At 47.7% G+C, this 20,545-nt stretch overlaps 1 long non-coding RNA gene across 1 annotated transcript; it reads right to left on the bottom strand.

Moving 5' to 3' along the window:
- Positions 1–1,347: 1,347 nt before the first annotated feature.
- On the bottom strand, positions 1,348–5,031 carry LOC123168307 (uncharacterized). Its single transcript, XR_006484281.1, has 3 exons — positions 4,657–5,031; positions 1,526–4,056; positions 1,348–1,425 (listed from the first exon to the last, which is right to left on the bottom strand). It is a non-coding gene; the product is annotated as an uncharacterized lncRNA (long non-coding RNA).
- Positions 5,032–20,545: the final 15,514 nt, after the last annotated feature.

Raw genomic sequence — 20,545 nt, 5'->3', positions numbered from 1 at the left:
CTGGTTTGGTCGTGGTCGTCGGCGGTGAGCACCGTACAGGCGTAGCGCCCGATGCCGTCCTCGCCGCTGAGGGGCGGGAGGATGTTCACCTCGCCGGTCATGGGGTTGCAGACGCAGAGCTTGATGGCCCGCTCGCGTCTCCCGCGGCGGAGGTCGGCAACGATGAGGCCGTTGCGGGAAGCGACGAGGCGGGGGCTGTGGAACAGCCCGTTCTCCGGCTGTTCCACAAGCGCCTTCAGCGAGGGGGTTCGCAGGAGGCCGACAAGCCGAGCGGCGGAAGCCGTTGGCGCGAACCGCAGCTCTGCGGCGTCCTGGTGGAAAAATCCGAGGGCGAGGCGGCGGACGAACCTCCCGGGCCACGGCCGCGGCGTGGTGCGGCAGATGAATGCGGCCTCGCTGGAGACGAGGCGGCACCAGCGACTGCAGGTGGCAGCGCAGCGCACAAGGTCGGCGATCTCGGGGAGGCCGGCGAAGATGCCGACGAGGATCTCGTCAGTGAGTGGCGTGCCGTCCTCGGCGCCGCCATGGGAGGAGGAGTCGGCCCGCCTAGGTCGCTTGGAGGGCTCGCGCCGGGCACCTCTGCTGCTTGGATCCGCCGCTGCGACGGAGGAGTTAGGAGGGGACGAGAGGCGGGCTCGCCGCGCCGGCGGCATCGCGTACGCACGAGATAGGTCTCCAAGTGTCGTGGACTGGTTCTTTTTCTATATCTATATCTATATCTATACTACTATATCTATATCTATATCTATATCTATACTACTATTAAAAGAGCAAACATGAATTCCCTTAGAGACACACCACAAAGTGTACACAGGATTATCAGAGGCGTTAGATCAATCCAACTAAATAGCATCTAACAGTCCATATCACATCAAGGGTCTGCCACGCACATGAACGTCCCATATTAAATGTTCTGCCAAGCAGACTGCCCGGCACACTGGTTCGCCCTCAATTAACGTGGATAGGGGGTTTCTATCCCGTAATTTTCTCTCTGCCCTCACAACACGTCGTCTCTCTGCTACCCCACAGACGCGTGCGCAGATCGCCGCCACCGCCCGCCGCTCCTCTTCTGTTGTCTGCTGCCTATGGGCGTGAGCGCGGATCGACGCTGCCGTTGTCCCTTGTCCGCTCCTCTTCTGCTACCCCACAGACGCAAACACGGGACCCAGTCGCCGCCATCCGCTCCTCTACTGCCCCAATGACGCGAGCACAGACCGCCGTCGCCACTTGCCTCTCCTACGCTGCCCCATGGATGCGAGCGACGGAGCGAGAGTCTCCGGCGCCACCGTCGGCTTCACCTCTGCTGGCCCACGGAAGTGAGCGCGGGGCGCCGTGGCCGCCTGCTGGTCTCCTCTGCTGACCAACGGATGCGAGCGCGGGCTGCCGCCGTCGCCATGTTGACGCCCTCGCCACCAAGCCAGCAAACTTTGATCAGGTACAAGCTTCGATCAGAATTTTCTTTAAGACTTCACCTCAACATCAAGCCGCCGGCTTGGTGTAGGAAGTTAGCTGACGGGAAACAAACCTAGGTGGCTCATACTCTGTAGCAAGGAAAGCAATCTGGTTTCATGGAACACTGACTCTCCCCACATATTCAATTATTAGGAGTACCGTAATTAGAAGAATCTGCGATTGAGACAACAAAATAAATATTGACCAAAATGACGGACATCAGTCAAAGTTCACCTCGTGGCAGATTTGGGTCAAAATTCATAAATACAAAGAGTAACATAAAAAAACATGACTACAATTGTACTCCTATTTCTTAATATACCGAGTAAACAAAATGCAATGGCCTATAATATAGAGTTTATGTGCTTTGCATGAAACAGAATGCATGTCACTGAAAATATCTCTATTCTCTAATATGTTCTGTTATTATATAAGCACATAATTGGGAGGACTGACATCCAACTTGGCTAAATGAAAGAATTAGCAAACATAATTTAGGAGATGCCTATCTTTTGTAGCATGGAAGTGAGATAGTCAACAAGTTCTATATCAAAAGACCCTGAGCATGGAAGACAGAAAAAGTGACATCCCAACTGATAATAGGAAAAGGTAGACAACATACACGAAACGGTAGAATCGGCTCCTCCACTCATGCTTCTCTGAATTTCTACTTGCTAAATCCAGAACATGCTTCTCTGAATTTCTACAACCTAAGTTCAGTAGATGCTTCTCTGAATGTTGGCTTGCCAATTGGTATTGTATTGTAGACTTGAGAGTACTGTATGAAGTCTATTTGTGCCAATGGATTGCCACATTTTTATGTTAGTTTTAAGCCATTTGAATGAAATGACTACAAAATCTCTATGACAATCTACGACTAATCATTTTGTGCAAATAAAAATCAGTACATGCTTCTCTATATATCTGAAATACAATTAAGCAAAATTTGTTCTTATATGTTGGCCTGCCAATTGGTATTGGGTACCATGCATTAATGTTTTTCAAATGCTTAATCCAAGTGCCACTTCTGTACTCAATAAGGTGAACTTTTATTTAAATAACTAAATGTTGGTTTGCCGAAGTTTTATTCTGATCGAATTCTGGTACTTACATTGTATGTTTACCAACATTACATATGGCCAGGCAATCATTTGGGCTATTTATGTAGCAATTCATCAGACTCAGCAATCGAGTAAACGCAGTTAAAGAGTAAGGTATGTATATATGTTTGGCAATTTAATTCCTTCTTCCACATTGTATGATGTCAAGTTTCGGACATAGTTATATATATGATTTACTGTTGTAGGTCGTAGTGTTGGCATGAAGAATCGTAATACGAATTTAATGACTATCGTGCCTTACTGTCAAGATGAATAACGGCCAACTCAGATATTCTTTGAGTATGTTTCTCCTAAAGCTAACTTACCAATGTTTAGTGCAGATGCTGATAACTTTTCAGTTTGTTTCAAAGTTGTGTAGTTCAGATTCCGAAATTTTGTGTACGATTTATAGAAGATGCTATGTAAGATGATGACAGCATACTCTGTACACGTGAGTTCAGCATGGTTCGATGATGTATGATTTTTTTTAAAGAAAACCATGACTACAAGGACCTACAACAAACCTAAGTCTGCACAAGGTAAAAATCAAAGTGGACTTCACCTCTTGATCATTTCTGAAATTTCCAAAATGAGATGTACAAGACTTTCTTATTTACTTGATTTGCTATTTACCCAGGGTAAATAAATATATCACCAACTCTTACCTACTTGGACCTTATAGAGCCTGAAGATTTTCTTGGAGACAGGTCAAAAAGCAGATCCAAAAGAATTAAAGAAACAAAGGGAAAGGAGAGGTATGCACTAAACAGGGATGAGATATTAAAAAGAAGACACGAGGCAAGGGATAATAACAAAGCTACATCTCCTTTCTAAATTGAAAGCGCACTCCATCTAAGACACCCGTGGCCATATCACCTGGTTTGTCCATTTTTTCTGTTCTTTATGATGTAGCAGTCACAAGTATAATCATATCTATGATCAATTCTTTCTGACAGATTTTCACACTACGGAGAAGCCCACTGGGCAATCTGCTTTCACTCAACTGCGATACACACCAGCTGCGGAAGGTGATGTTTTTAAGTTCAATGGTTTGAGTTTATGAAACAAATGGTTGTCCAGTTGCTTCTGCTGTTTGCAACACAAGCATATAGAGCTAAAATTATCAACCACCGGAGAAAGCGATTTTCTGAGACAACACGCTGATAAACACCACTTATCAAGCATCACCATCAGAAGAGACTAACTGGAAAAACCAAACTCTTAAAAAGGCTGCAAGCGAAGAGAACGTACCTCAATATGAGGTTGCTTGCTATTATGAAAGCGAGGTGCACTTGGTGTGTATACATCATCCAGTGAATCCAAGCTTGCTTCCTTTCACATATGCACAAGAAGATTTCACAAAAATCTAGCAATCAAGGAACATTTGACAATCACAATTAGACTAAGCAAGGAAGATGTACCTGCACTGTAGCTAAACCCTAGAACCCAACTGCATACTGTACCTGTCCCATAGTTGATTGACTTGATTCTGTCAGAGCTAAACCTGCATGCATTTTGATAATAGTTAGACAAAAAAAAATTATTTACATAGCATTCATTTGAGTTACAGAAGCTATGCAAATGCATGTTGATTGCCTCAACGATCAGGAAATTTTCCAGTACTGCAGCCCCATGGAATGCATTGTTATATATATGTTATTTTTCATGCCACGAAACTGTTGTTCAGATAAACAACAATGCATCTTGTCAGAAATGAGAAAAAAGATTAGCTAGAGCATCCTGAATTACATTTAAGAATGTTCAGACCAAGCAAGACTAATCAAATATGCCTTATTCGTATGGCATTATATAGAGATATTATGTAGTCACTGAATAAACTACAAATAAGTTCCAACTTAAGACTGCAATTGTACCAGTGTAAAAGAGCAGTTTCCACAGACTATAGAATTGCATGAGCAATGGATTACATTAAAACATTTCTGATTATTAGATCACGCTTACGCACAATAGCTAAAGCGGCCAAGGCATAGGCTTCTGGCGGCCATCGTGCGAGGCGTGGGGTTGTGGCTACGGCGGCGTCATCAAGGCGCAAGCAGCGCCATCGGACGGAGCCGAATCGAGCAGAGGCGGGATGACGAAATACCAGTCACGGGTGAGGTGGCCAGGTGGGGAGGGCGTCGACCATCCACTCTGGAGCATGTGGTACTTGGCCACGGTGAGGCTCGCGACACGCCCAACCCATCGGAGCAAGGCGTCCTAGCCGGTGCTCCTCGGCGCTCGCTCCGATTCTGCGTCTTGTCCCGCGGGAGGAGGTAGGCGTAGGGGAGCCCTCCAGCTCTCATGTCGAGTCCACGACCGAGGATCTGGTGGAGAGGAAGTCTGCGCCTCCGCCGACGGAGGTGGAGAGGCAAGAGAAGGGCGGCCGTCTCAGCAGCGATGGGGAGTGGGAAGGCAGAGGGGCAGTCCTTGCCGAAGCAGCGCGCAGCAAGGGAGGGTCCCTGTGCCGGCGGCGGGATGCAGCAGGGAGGGCGGAGGCGCTGCTTGTCCGGGAGCAAGATGAGAGAGTGTGTCAGTGGTGTGTGTGGCCACGGCGTGTGCGTGTGTGTGTCCGACGGGTGGCATTTTTTTATCAAGTCAGTCAAGGAGTGCTTTAGGTTGTGAATAATATAAAGAACCCATTGGAAGTTAAATTTTAATTCAAATTATTAAGATTTTTGGATATTCTTTATTGCATAATACAGTATATGTCTGATGAGTATGAAGCTATAGAAAACATGGGAAATCCATTTGGGCTCCCAGGAGCACGTGCTCCGCGCATGAAAATTTATTTTTGGAATGTCATAAAATCCCAAAAAATATATATATATTCAGTCACATATTTTCATGGTTTGTCGATTTAAAAAATTGTTGTGTGTGTGAATCGTACATTGCACTCTCATGCTTAAACCGTTAGGCCCATGATACCCTATTTGGGTGGGGGAACTAAATAAAAATCAATTCGATAAAAAATCAACTTCAGGAGTAAATAGATTTCTAAAAGCATGTGTTATATTTGAGAGACGTGTATTGTACGTGCATGCTTACTAGTAAGGGAAAAGGTGTCGTGATTTAAGGAGAGCTACATCGGCGGCTATAAGTCGGGTCGGTTGTTCCAATCAACGCCCAACAAAATTATCCAAAATATACTTCTTCCATATCTGAAAAATAAGCAAGTTGTGTATAAGGAGACACCGGAAACAAGTAGTATTAGAGTTGGGCAGACTTTTAATTATAGGGATGAAATCAGTATTGCTCAATATGACAATGATAAAAAAAATTCAAGATAGACTCATGATATCAACAAGGTCTATTTGTAGCCTTCCCAAACATTCCCAGCATCACCAAGAGTTCATATTTATAACAAAATACATATACACTTCATAGATTTGGTTAAATTTGTAGCTTCCACAAACAGTCACAATGTACATCACTATGGGTTTATAAGAGTGAAGTGCATTGTAGGTCCTCGAACAATTTCAGGGGTGTCACGTAGGTCCTCGAACTATGAAGATCATCATCCAGATCCTCGAAGTGCAGTAAGTGTGTTATTTAGGTCCAAAATCTGCCTAACCCCATCTGACTGGCAGCTGGCGCCGCTGACCACGACATGTACGTGATGAACAGTGCACCGTGAACAGTAAAAATCGAAAAAAATCACGGTCAATGGCGCCAGCTGGCCAGTCAGATGGGGTTTGGCAGATTTTGGACCTAAATGACACACTTACTGCACTTCGAGGACCTGGATGACGATTTTCATAGTTCGAGGATCTACGTGCACTACTAGGGAAAAGCCTAGCAGTAGCGCTGGTTTTTGGCCTACCAGTAGCACGGTTGGCAGCGCTACTAGTACGGCGCTACAGCTAAAGGTTAGCAGTAGCGTGGGTTTACCCGCGCTACTGCTATATCCACTTAGTAGTAGCGCTTCCTGGAAAGGTCGCTACTGGTAATTACTAGTAGCGCTTCTCGCAGTACTACTATTATTCCGTATTATATTTCTTTTTTATTTCGTATTGTATTTATACACCTTTATACAAGTTTTCATACAACAACAATTTGGAGATTGTTTTTACATCATAATGAGTTATTACATCACTGGGTGAAAGAACCGTGGACTAGATCTGCGGTTATTTCACCCAATGATATAATAAATATCATCATCATCATCATCATATCATTAACAACTTATCATCATAATACATCATTGCCATATAACACCTCCTCATGATCATCATTTTCATCAATGAGACATCATATAGCAAGTTGGTCACTAGTCATAATCGCAACTCCTCCTCATCATCATCCACTCTAACACATTGTACCACATAATAACACATTGTACCTAGGACCTACTTCTCTCTCATAGGACCTACTACCTTCTGTTAGGTAAAATAACATAAAACAAGATAGGTGCTGACTCTCCATTATGGAGAATGAAGATTATCCTGTCTCCAATTCTTGCCCTTCGCACAATGTTGCTTCCAAGTAGCTCCCTGCGATTGACCATACATTTTTTTTCCAATCTTTGATTGTCATGTCTTCATCGGTTTTAGAAATCCGATATGGACAGGAGTGATTCGTAGGATGACCTGGCCGTATGTTCAAAACATCAAGGCGACCTTTCTGAAACATCAGATGAGGCACACAATCCTTCAAGATTTTCTGTTGAAAAACATAGTAATAACTTCGTAGTTAGCAATGTAGTTCAGTTTTAAAAGAATTTATGCAAAAGATGCACTGATGTCGTAATAGTAAAAAATCTTACAATGGCATCTCCATGGATGTTACCGTTGTTCAACACGTGCACTAGTGGCACGTATTAGCCATAATGTGGAGGAGTTTGATAATAGATATTGTAATTCTCAAGATCAGTAATAAATGAGATCAGATGATTTCTCTCCTGATAATTTAATTCTGAGCCATCGGTGTAGTAAGTTCTGTCTACCGTCTTCTGCACATTCTTTGAAGAATGAAAATAAGTTGTCAATGAAAATAAGCTGTCAACTATTTTGAAATAAAAAATATAAATTACTTAATAACTATGTTTCAGAAACTCACATAACGGTAGAATTGGAAGCGTATCAACAAGGACCCAAATGTCCATATTGTTTTGGGCGATGTCAGGATCACAAAGATCCATGCTGACAAGCATACCCTCATGAAAATCATACATCTTGCAAAGTGCTTCCCAATTCGGCCAACCAAAATGGGCTACTTTCTCAGAATTGTACAAATTTACTTCAAAATCCATACCATGATGGGTCCTTAGGTGAATTTTCTTTGTTTCCATACTTTCATGATCTTCAAAATCCATCCTCTCCAAGACATAGCGTCTTGCATGGCATGGGATAAGCTAGTCGAATTGTAAAAAGACGAAAATTACACGTTGAAGTAGTTGAAGTCGTGCTTAATTACGAAAAAACACTTGTCGTCGTTGCGTACCGTTTCAACATCGAAGGTCTCCTGGAGCTTAATGCTGAAGCGCTCCAGGTGAGGCCTGTCGGACAGACCTCGGTCGTCGTTGGACCAGTCGCACTCCCCCGAGAGACTTTCGTCGTCTTATGATGACATTTCCTATGTTCATAATTCAAAGATTTAACTTGGACAATTAAATATATGTACTACAAAAACTAAATCAGATCATTATTATTCATCACGGGTTGACTATCGGTCTGCCGAGTCTTTTCTTGAAAACTCTCAGCTCACGTGGTGTATATATTCGACCGTCGGTGATGGTCGCTCCTCCCTTCGTCCCCGAGTGCATTACACCAAAATGTCTAGCACACGGGAACGAAGGAGCGACCCCCATGACAACAGTCGGGATTCTTCATCCTCTCATATATGGTGGAGACTCTCCCTCACTGATTCCTCTCTGACATTTGCGACCGTCGGTGATGGTCATTACTCCTCCTTCCCCTAGTGCATGACAAAGGTCTAGCACAAGGAGAAGAAGGAGAAATGACCCCCACAACAACAGTCGGGATTCTTCGTCCTCTCTCATATATGGTGGACACACTCCCTCACTGATTTTTCGACCGTCGGTGATGGTCGTTATTCCTCCTTCCCCTAGTGCACAACGACGGTCTAGCACAAGGTGAAGAAGGAAAAATGACCCCCACGACAACAGTCTGGATTCTTCTTCTCTCATATATGGTGCAGACTTTCTCCCTCACTCATTTGTTGACTGTCATGTATGGAGCCTCGACAGACTTAAAGTCAACCCGAAATGTCGTTTAATTATCTTTCCAGAAAATTCAGGCCACTCGATATTTCCTACATATTCTAGCACAAGTCATGCCAAAATTCACGGAAAAATCCGGCATGACCTTTGCTAATAAAGGACATACCGAGCGCCTGAAATTTGCCGGAACGGAAATTAATCAACACTCCGGCAAAACATAGGCCACTCAAAGGTGTAACCTGCAAACATGGCCGGCCACTTGGGCAAGCACATATCCTATTTGAGCAACACAAGATATACATGTTTATATCTACATCATATGAGCATTCAAACTTGATGGTCATTGCATTTCAATGGTTGAAAATATGAACAAAAACATTTCAAAATATCTTATAGGACTCATATTGACATGGAGATTTGGCTGGTCTCACCTCGAGGTCAGAGGGGGTCGGTGACGTGGACGGCGGCGGGGATGATGGAGGGGCTCCTTGATTTCTGCAAAAAAACCTATAAGCTATCAACTAATCAAATGCATACGCCTTGCATAGTGGGGTCCAATTTGAGCATTCAAAATAGGAGTAGTTCTCCAATTTGAGCATTCAATAAGCAAAACCAAATCGTAAAATAAATAGGTATTCAAATTAGCATGCATTCAATAAGCAAAACTAAATCATCTCTTGCATCTGTACATCGTCGAATATTATCACTAATACATCTCGAATAGTATCATACATATACCATCGCTAATACAGCTAAAACCCTAGCGAACGACGGGTATCAGCGCGGGCGGTGGACACCCAATGAGAATGAACTATCACAGGATCATAACTCCGGTGAGATCCCTGAAGAACCTTCCAGGTATTGGAGAACCTGCCCTCCAACGCAACCATGTAGCGACGGACGTGCTCGTCCTCCTCGCTAACACGGTGACGTACCACCTCCGCGGGGTCCTCAAGCCTCCGCACCGTCACTGGGCCATGCGACCGCCACTAAAGAAGGTTCGGGTCAACGACGGGATGGCTCCTCACCAAGTTGCACCCCCCGGAAGGTAGCACCTCCCAGTACCAGCCTGGCAGAGCCCAGTCCCGGACATGGCCCCTCTGATCAACCAGGTGTCCTACGCTGAGTCGACGACGAGGATGCGGGATAGGCATCGTCGACGTCGATGCGGCAATAATTGCTTTAACTAAAAAAATAACAACAAATGTGACATGTTCAAAATATGACATGTCCACTTCAAAACGAATCAACCTAGAATACTGTTAAATACACCTAAAAATAAACTAGTTCTATTAATTTTCTTACTAAAAATAAACTAGTTCTATAGTAAAATTTTAATTAGACTAGTTCTATTAATTCGACTAGTTCAACTATGCACTTACTATAAATAAAAATAAACTAGTTCTTACTAAAAATAAACTAGTTCAACTAGTTCTATTAACTTTCTTACTAATTCTATTAAACACTTACGAAAAAACAGTAAAAAAACTACATTATACAATAGTAAAAAACTACAGTAAAAACAGAAAAAATAGAGATGGAGGGAGGAGGGGTGGGAGGACGGAGGAGGAGGAGGGAGGAGAGAGGAGGAGGGTGAGGGAGTCCTGGACTAAGGGGTCGTCGGGCGTCCGGCCTGTTATCCATTGGGCCGGACTGATGGGCTGTGAAGACATGAAGGCCGAAGACTGTACCCGTATCCGGATTGGACTCCACTTGGCGTGGAAGGCAAGCTTGGCGACCAATTATGAGGATTCTTTTCTATGTAACCGACTCTATGTAAACCCTAGATCTCTCCGGTGTCTATATAAACCGGAGGGCATAGTCCGAATAGGACATACTCATTACCATAGTGATACAGGCTAGGCCTCTAGGGTTTTAGCCATTACGATCTCGTGGTAGATCAACTCTTGTAATATTCATATTCATCAAGTTCAATCAAGCAGGAAGTAGGGTATTACCTCCATAGAGCGGGCCCGAACCTGGGTAAACATCGTGTCCCCCGTCTCCTATTACCATCGATCCTAGACGCACAGTTCGGGACCCCCTACCCGAGATCCGCCGGTTTTGAGACCGACATTGGTGCTTTCATTGAGATTTCCACTGTGCCATCGACGAAAGGTTCGATGGCCCCTTCAATCGTCGATAGTGACGCCGTCTAGGGAGAAACCATCCTCCCCGGGCACATCTTCTTATTTGGCGGCTTCGTACTGCGGGCCAACTTGCTTGGCCATCTGGAGCAGATCGACAGCTATGCCCCGGGCCATCAGGTCAGATTCGGAAGCTTGAATTACGTCGCGGACACCCGTGGAGACTTAATCTTCACCGGATTCGAGACCACGGCGATCGCTCACCCCGATGAACATGACTTAAATCTGTCATCGGGTCACATCCAGGAGATAGCTCTTGTAACGACTCTAGCCTTAGATCCGGAGCAGATCGAGTCATCCAAAGATGGGAAGCTGTTGGAGCCGCACACAGATTCTACTTCATACGATATCTGCATGAACGGAACCCCGGACTCGTCTCCGGCGACCAATTCCGAACCCTGCGACTCCGCGGATACCGAACTCGATCGGTTATCGATCTTCAAGTTCAGCGCCGCAGACGTCTTCCAACACTCGCCCATGGGCGATGTATTAAATTCACTAAAAAACCTATCTCTGTCAGGTGACTCATCGCTGGACTATGTCCGGCTCGAACCGGCGGCGGATGATGGAGAATTTCGCTTCCCAGCCGCCACCCACTTCATAGCCACTGTCGAAGACCCAACCAACACTCTAGACCCCGGCTCCAAAGACATCGACGGTATGGACGACGATGAGGGGCAAGGCCAGAACCCACTATCCACCAGACGCGGGATGGCAACTTCCTGGTATGACGTGTGTATGGTAGACACACCCAACGACGCTCTCGACAATGACAAGGAGGTTCCAGTTGAGGATAAGCCTCCTGTAACACAGTCCGAACACCAGCGCCTCCGGCGCCGCTCTAAGTCACCTCGCTCAAGAGAAAACAATACTAGCACCGTAGAAGATACCACTCCGGACAATGAAGACCCTGTTGAGGTAGGATCCGAACATGAAAAACAGGAAAAGGGGCAAGACAGCCATGATGAATTGGCCATATACGGAGACTCGGAGGATAGTAATTATCTTCCACTCTCCGAGGAAGAGGAGAGCCCTGGCAACGAGGATTTCATCGTGCCTGAGGAACCTCTCGAGCAGGAGTGCCTTAAACACCGGCTAATAGCCACTGCAAAGAGCCTAATAGAGAAGTAGCTGCAGCTTCAAGCAAGCCAAGATTGGCTCAACGATAGATGGACCAAGGTCCTGGCCGCCGAATACGGCCCTAGCGGCCCAAACAAAGGCCACCCCAAGTATAGGTGGCTCCCTCAACACAGCGGCGGGGCGCTGGAGCCCGCACCACCATCGCACAATAAGGTAGGCCGACCACAGTTCGGTCCAGATAAAGCAGCAGCCCAAACAGAACACCATACCACCCCACCCGGCCGTCAAGGCAAGAACAAAATAGCTCGGGGGAACACTCCCGACATCCAACATAACCCAGAGGGCAGAGCAGGACACACAAGATCGATGTACAGATCGCGGGGACATACCCCGACCAGCGATAACGGTTACCTATTTGGACACAATAGACCTGACCACGCCCGGTCCGAAAACCGCAAACGGAGTCCACCGGAGGTGCTGCACAGTGTGGCCCAACATAGAGGAGCCGCACACCCCCTCTACTTCACCAACGAGGTAATGGAACATGAATTCCCAGATGGGTTCAAACCCATTAACATCGAATCATACGATGGAACAACAGATCCCGCGGTATGGATCGAGGATTTCCTCCTTCACATTCACATGGCTTGCGGAGACGACCTTCATGCCATTAAATATCTACCTCTCAAGCTCAAAGGGCCAGCACGGTACTAGCTAAACAGTCTGCCAGAAAATTCCATTGTCAGCTGGGAAGATTTGGAAGACGCCTTTCGAGACAACTTCCAAGGAACATATGTCCGGCCACCAGATGCCGATGACTTAAGTGATATTGTCCAGCAGCCCGGCGAATCAGCCAGGGAGCTCTGGACTAGGTTCTTAGTCAAAAAGAACCAAATTGCGATTGTCCGGACGCGGAAGCCCTTGCGGCCTTCAAACATAGCGTCCGGGATGAATGGCTAGCACGTCACCTCGGCCAGGAAGGATCCAAATCCATGACAGTATTTACCGCTCTAATGAATCGCTTTTGCGCAGGAGAAGACAACTGGCTCGCTCGTAAAAGCAACAACGCCAGCGACCCGGGCACTTCCGAAATCCGAGACGGCAACGGCAAGCCACGACGAACCGAACATAACAGTCGCAGTAACAATGAAAGATCACGCGACGCAGCGGCCAACGCCGGATTCAACAATCCGAAACCCGGTCAACGGAAGAAGCCACTATAGGCAAACCAAGACGGGCCATCCACCCTTGACAGGATATTGGACCGACCGTGCCAGATTCACGGCCACCCTGATAAGCCAGCTAATCATACCAACAGAAATTGTTGGGTCTTCAAGCAGGCAGGCAAGCTCAGCGCCGAACACAAGGGGAGGAGGCCGCCAGGCGATACAGACGACGGAGCGGCTCCCCAGCCAAATACCAGGGGCCAGAAAAAGTTTCCTTCCGAAGTTCGACCACTCCCGGAACGGAAATAGCAGTTCGGCTTCCGCCTCCCACCTCTTATTCCGGCAAGATTTACACCGCGCGTACATCACTACGCACTCAAGATACCATGGGCGTCGATGGAAGCACAATACGGACAACCCTGCGAGCATTCCCATAACGTTTTTTATCTGTTTTCTGCCTTTCTTTCTTCATTATCTCCTAAAAAACAGGTGACGAAGAGGACAGCATCTACAACGGACTCTATCGGAGTTTGGATCCATACACTCACCTAAGGGGCTACTTCCATTAAGGACCCCCATCCCCGAGGACGGGCGGCGCAGACGTGTGACAGGAGGTCCAAAATCACTTTTTGTAGACCGTACTCTTTATTTTGAGCATGTACTATGCCTTTTTCCTCCGTCTCTGACCCCGAGCATGTCAAATAGCCGGGTTTGTGGTTTTTATATATGAATTTATCATTGGCATATTGCTCCGTTCCCGGTAAACTTTATCCGAACTAATCTTCCATACTCTTTCAACAAGGAGTATGACCTTAACGGCTGTTTTACAGATGCACCTTGGCATAACCTGCCAGGGGCTCGGTACGGGAACAAATGAGTTGCCACCAAAATCCCGAACAGCTCTACAGCATACTTCGGCGTCGCAAGTTTGGCCTTATATGCATCAGCTCCGAATCATTGTCTTGGGTCAATAGTTGGGTTGCCCGGCTCCTGTGCTTGCTACCCTACGTTCCGCTCTATCGGCTAGGGTAGTAAAGGGAGAACTACTGCGATTGTGCCCTGGTCTAAACCGGGTAAGCACCTCACTAGAGAAAGCCGAAAACTGACTGTCATGATGCGGCAAGAGCTGGTCAACCACTTGACGACTTATTGGAATCTTTAGTGATTCTCCATGTCACACGAAGGATCTTTTTCAGATCAAATAGGTAAGGCAACATACGCCGCATACATACCAGGGGCTATGTCGTAGTCCCACCATAAAACTCCTATGGCTAAGTGAAAGTGTTAACGCCTTATAGTCCAATTGCCTAGTTCGCCGCATTATCGCCTCCTTCATGGACCAAGACGTTGGATAAAGAGTGATTAAATGCTTTTCCGAACACCCCCGTACTTCCTACTAGGGGGCTGAAGCTGACGACTGGAAAACTTTTAGATTATATTAAAACGGCCGCACAGGAGGAATTCACGCTTTCGAGCAAAACATAAAAATAGATTAACTATAAAGTTGTCTTTTACAATTATCATACACATCACTCGAACATCATGTCTTTTGAGCATTGACCCTCTATCAAGCGGGCAGCCTCTAGGATGTCTTCAAAGTAATGCTCCGGTTCCAGACGGTCCTTGCCTTTGGGTGGACCCTTCGTCGCAATCTCGATGGCCTTCATCTTCCCCCAGAATGTCTTGACTCGGGCAAAGGCCATCCGTGCACCCTCAATGCACGTTGACCGCTTCACAGCGTCGATACGCGGCACCGCATCAACAAGCCTTTGTACCAAACCGAAATAGCTATTCAGAACAGGCTCGGTTGGCCACAGCCGGATTATGACATCCTTCATGGCAGCGCCGGATATCCTATGAAGTTCGGCCCATTGGGACATCTGTTCATTGAGCAACAGGGGGCGCTTTGTTGCGCCAAACCGCGACCAAAAAAGCTTCTCCGTTGCATGCCCGTCTCGCGCTTGGTAATATTGTGCCACATCAGAAGAACTCTTCGGCAAGTCCAAGAACTCATTCGGAGAATTCCACACTTGGTTAAGTTGGGCATAGTTTGGGTCACCGAACTTAGTTTGCAGCAGAAAGGGCTTTCCAGGCGCAATCTCCCTTGCCTGTCGAATCTCCTCACGGGCCGCTCTGGATTCCGACCGTGCTTCTCTCGCCTCTTGTAAGGCCTTATTCAGATCAGCCGTTAAGGCTTTGCTCTCCTTCTCTAGAAATTCACAGCGGCCGGTAGCATTCTCTAGTTCGAGCGTCATCGTGGATATCTTATCCTCGTCTTGGCGCCATGCAGCTTGTTCGGCTTTTACCTCAGCCGATGCCTTCTCGGCAGCCGCATTGCTACATAAGGCCTGCTACTTGGCCCGGGCCAGCTCTGCTCGAAGTGCTTCAACGGCGGCAGCACCATCTACAGCCAAGCATATTCCAGCATCTAAATTTCAGCACCATGCATATTACACAAAAACGTATGGGGATTGCCCCCAATACATACCTTGCGACTCGTCAAGATGCATATTGATTAATGCAAGATCATCCCCTGCCACATCAATCTTCCGCTGCAGCTCGACAATTTCCATAGTCCGGGAAGTGGCCAAGGGGGAAGCAGCATGTGTTCAAATTCATCAGGTTAGTCCGCAAATGATCTTTTTCGATCCTCCGTTTGCCTCCTAGTGGAAGGCAACCCGAGTCTCAGGGGCTACTACCTATACACAGACGCATCTTTGCACATAAAACATAATGGTGAACATTATGTCACAAACCTCGAAGCCCTTCAGTAAGTGAAGGAAATATGCCCTAGAGGCAATATTAAAGTTATTATTTATTTCCTTATTTCATGATAAATGTTTATTATTCATGCTAGAATTGTATTAACCGGAAACATAATACTTGTGTGAATACATAGACAAACAGAGTGTCACTAGTATGCCTCTACTTGACTAGCTCGTTGATCAAAGATGGTTATGTTTCCTAGCCATAGACATGAGTTGTCATTTGATTAACGGGATCACATCATTAGCACTTGATCGTTTAGTATTCTGCTATTGCTTTCTTCATGACTTATATATGTTCCTATGACTATGAGATTATGCAACTCCCGTTTACCGGAGGAACACTTTGTGTGCTACCAAACGTCACAACGTAACTGGGTGATTATAAAGGTGCTCTACAGGTGTCTCCGAAGGTACTTGTTGGGTTGGCGTATTTCGAGATTAGGAATTGTCACTCCGATTGTCGGAGAGGTATCTCCGGGCCCACTCAGTAATGCACATCACTATAAGCCTTGCAGGCATTGTAACTAATGAGTTTGTTGCGGGATGATGTATTACGGAACGAGTAAAGAGACTTGCCGGTAACGAGATTGAACTATGTATTGAGATACCGACGGTCGAATCTCGGGCAAGTAACATACCGATGACAAAGGGAACAACGTATGTTGTAATGCGGTTTGACCGATAAAGATCTTCGTAGAATATGCAGGAGCCAATATGAGTATCCAGGTTCCGCTATTGGTTATTGACCGGAGACGTGTCTCGGTCATGTCTACATTGTTCTCGAACCCGTAGGGTCCGCACGCTTAAAGTTCGATGACGGTTATATTATGAGTTTATGTGTTTTGATGTACCGAAGGTAGTTCGGAGTCCCGGATGAGATCGGGGACATGACAAGGAGTCTCGAAATGGTCGAGACGTAAAGATCGATATACTGGACGACTATATTCGGACATCGGAAAGGTTCCGAGTGATTCGGGTATTTTTCGGAGTACCGGAGAGTTACGGGAATTCGCCGGGGAGTATATGGGCCTTATTGGGCTTTAGGGGAAAGAGAGAGGAGAGGCTGGGCGCCCCCCCCCCAAGGCCTAGTCCGAATTGGACTAGGGGGAGGGGCTGCGCCCCCTCCTTCCTTCTCTTCTCTCTCCCCTTTCCTTGACTCCTACTCCTACTACTTGGAAGGGTGGGAATCCTACTCCCGGTGGGAGTAGGACTCCTCCTAGGGCGCGCCATAGAGAGGGCCGGCCCTCCCCCTCCTCCACTCCTTTATATACGGGGAGGGGGGCACCGCTTGGAGACACAACAATTGATCGTTTGATCTTTTAGCCGTGTGCGGTGCCCCCCTCCACCATAGTCCACCTTGATAATACTGTAGCGGTGCTTAGGCGAAGCCCTGCGTCGGTAGAACATCACCATCGTCACCACGCCGTCGTGCTGACGAAACTCTCCTTCAACACTCGGCTGGATCGGAGTTCGAGGGACGTCATCGAGTTGAACGTGTGCTGAACTCGGAGGTTCCGTGCGTTCGGTACTTGATCGGTCGGATCGTGAAGACGTACGACTACATCAACTGCGTTGTGCTAACGCTTCCGCTTTCGGTCTACGAGGGTACGTGGACAACACTCTCCCCTCTCGTTGCTATGCATCACCATGATCTTGCGTGTGCGTAGGATTTTTTTGAAATTACTACGTTCCCCAACAGTAAGCTCATGAAGGCTTCATTTAATCCGCTTTTTGCGCCCAAAATCTTCTCGATCACCGTACCGATCAAGGTACGCTGTTCCCCCGAGACAGATTCTTTTCGCAGCATGTCCCGCAACATATCCGGAGCCCCCTGGTCTCCAGAAGCCGCTCTAGGAGCACCACCATCCTCTAAAGGAATCTGTTCACCGTCTCCAAAATCACTGTCGGCTGCGAGCCACACAGTTCGGGGCCTTTGTTATCATCAGCCCCGGATTCCCGGACGGTCGGAGATCCACCTTCAGGCACGACCTCTTTTGTCCCCTGATTAAGAGGGACCCTCCGCGACGACACTTCGGAGTCATCTGCCGTATTGGGCGAGGAGGTTCGAGGAGGCGTCTCGCTCTACATCATCTCTGGGAGGAGATTTCCCGAAGAAGAAGATCGCCCAGAAATACTTTGTGCAGACCTGTAAAAATGCATAAATGCGTTACGTATATCTTCGGTAACGACAACGGAGCGGGGCACTATCAAAGTACTCCGGATTCACTTACGGTTTGGCTGAGGGCTTGTCCCCTTGTTGAAGTTGTTCAACGGCATCGCTTTCCAAACCCAAGCCGCTCGACGGTGGCATCTTGCCCTTCTTAGAGGACCGCCTCTCCCAATCTTCGGGGGCGGCCCTTTTCCTCCTGCTAGGAGAAGGGACACTGGATCCTTTTCCGCCTTTTTCTTTGGGCGAGGAAAGGTCGATTTCTCCAGACTCATTGTCCGACTTACCTCTGGAACCAAGGTCATCTTGGGTTTTTGCACCCTCCCCTGCTGGTGCCTGATACGGTGCCGAGGCCAGCATCCTTGTTAGCACGGGAGTAGCTTAGTCTTCGGGAAGGGGAGCCGGACACCTAATCCGCTCCACCTTCTTTATCCAGCCCTTAAAAAGGATGGTACTGTCGGTATCTCGCCGCTGGGTATCTAATTATGAGGTATTCGGCAAACGAGTACTTACCGGGGTATCCGGATTGTTACAGTCTAGGCCGACATCTTCGGTGGTGTCCGGCCATTGCCTTCGTTTCCCGAAGAATAACCTCCACATTCCTTCGTGCAAAGTGCCGAAGAAGTGCTGATCCGCGGCCCTTCTGGATTGAACTCCCACATGCGGAGTGGCCCTCGCTGGCACGACAGGGTCCGGCGGACCAGCATTACTTGAACAACGTTGACGATGTTGATGCCCCTCTCAATGAGGTTTTGGATGCGACTTTGCAAAGTCTGCACCTCGTCCGTTGATCCCCAGTCCAACCCCTTATTAATCCACGACGCAAGCTGAGTTGGGGGTCGGATCGAAATGCAGGCGCAGCTGCCCACTTGGAGCCACGGGGCTCGGTGATGTAGAACCACCCCTGCTGCCATGGATCGGAGGACTTCGCGAAGGATCCTTTCAGCTAGACAGCGCTGGCGAGCTTGCTCACTACGGTGCCGCCGCACTCTGCCTGCTCCCCCTCTATCACTCGCGGCTCCACATTGTAAGTCTTGAGCCACAAGCCGAAGTGCGGAGGAGTTCGGAGGAAGGCTTCACACATGACGATAAACGTCGAGATAAGAAGAATAGAGTCTGGGGCCAGATCATGAAAGTCTAGCCAATAATAGAACATGAGCCCTCGGACAACGGGATTAAGCGCAAACCCTAACCCGCGGAGGAAGTGGGACACAAATACGACCCTCTCGCCGGATCTGGGGGTGGGAACAACCTGCCCCTCGGCGGGAAGCCGATGGAGAATCTCTGCGGTCAGATACCTCGCCGCCCGAAGCTTTGCAATGTCACTCTCCGTGACGGAAGAAGCCACCCACCGGCCTTGACGGCTAGATCCGGACATGATTGGAGCTTGCGGTGGTCTAAATCCGGGTGTTGGAACTCGGGGAAGCAAGGGTCGAGGAAGAAGCAAGCGTAAAGGAACAAGACGTGCCTGTGCCCCTACATAAAGGCCGCGAATATCAAACATCTCCTCCTGGGCCTTAAAACTTACCTATTCCCAAGGAGTTGTACCCAGGCGACGGTTGGGTCGCCGACGTCCAGGTTGACAAGGATCCCTTAAAAAAGGGAGACATGATCTTTGCTTGAATCAGACATGCCAATGAAACCACGCCTCGAGACGTGGGACGATGGGCCAGCCAAACGGCTCAAAAATAATGACCGTGCTGGCATGATGTCATACTATCCAAAAAGTCATCAGCGGATTGGACTCGTGAAATATTATATCCTCTGCAATTGTGTATACAGGTCCGGATATAATCATTACATCTAAAGATTACCTTGGAGTTCGGGAAAGGGAACCCGCCTTGCAATGCCGAAGATAATCTACGCGCCGAACTCCTCGTCATTGAAGCCAGGTTCAGGGGCTACTGAGGGAGTCCTGGACTAAGGGGTCCTCGGGCGTCCGGCCTGTTATCCATTGGGACGGACTGATGGGCTGTGAAGACATGAAGGCCGAAGAATGTACCCACGTCTGGATTGGACTCCACTTGGCGTCGAAGGCAAGCTTGGTGACCAATTATCTGGATTCTTTTCTATGTAACCGACTCTATGTAAACCCTAGATCTCTCCGGTGTCTATATAAACCGGAGGGCATAGTCCGAATAGGACAGACTCATTACCATAGTCATATAGGCTAGGCCTCTAGGGTTTTAGCCATTACGATCTCGTGGTAGAGCAGCTCTTGTAATACTCATATTCATCAAGATCAATCAAGCAGGAAGCAGGGTATTACCTCCATAGAGAGGGCCCGAACCTGGGTAAACATCGTGTCCCCCGTCTCCTGTTACCATCGATCCTAGACGCACCGTTTGGGACCCCCTACCCGAGATCCGCCGGTTTTGACACCGACAAAGGGGGAGGAGGCCGGTCGGATCGGAGGAGGGAGGAGAGAGGAGGGGGAGGGGGCGGACGAAGGAGGAGGAGGGAGGGGCGGTGGGAGGAGGGCTGCCA

The sequence above is a fragment of the Triticum aestivum genome, chromosome 7D (assembly GCF_018294505.1).
Source record: "Triticum aestivum cultivar Chinese Spring chromosome 7D, IWGSC CS RefSeq v2.1, whole genome shotgun sequence".
Classification (NCBI taxonomy): domain Eukaryota; kingdom Viridiplantae; phylum Streptophyta; class Magnoliopsida; order Poales; family Poaceae; genus Triticum; species Triticum aestivum.
The sequence above is the reverse complement of the archived record's forward strand: the minus strand, read 5'-3'. Positions and strand labels throughout refer to the sequence as shown.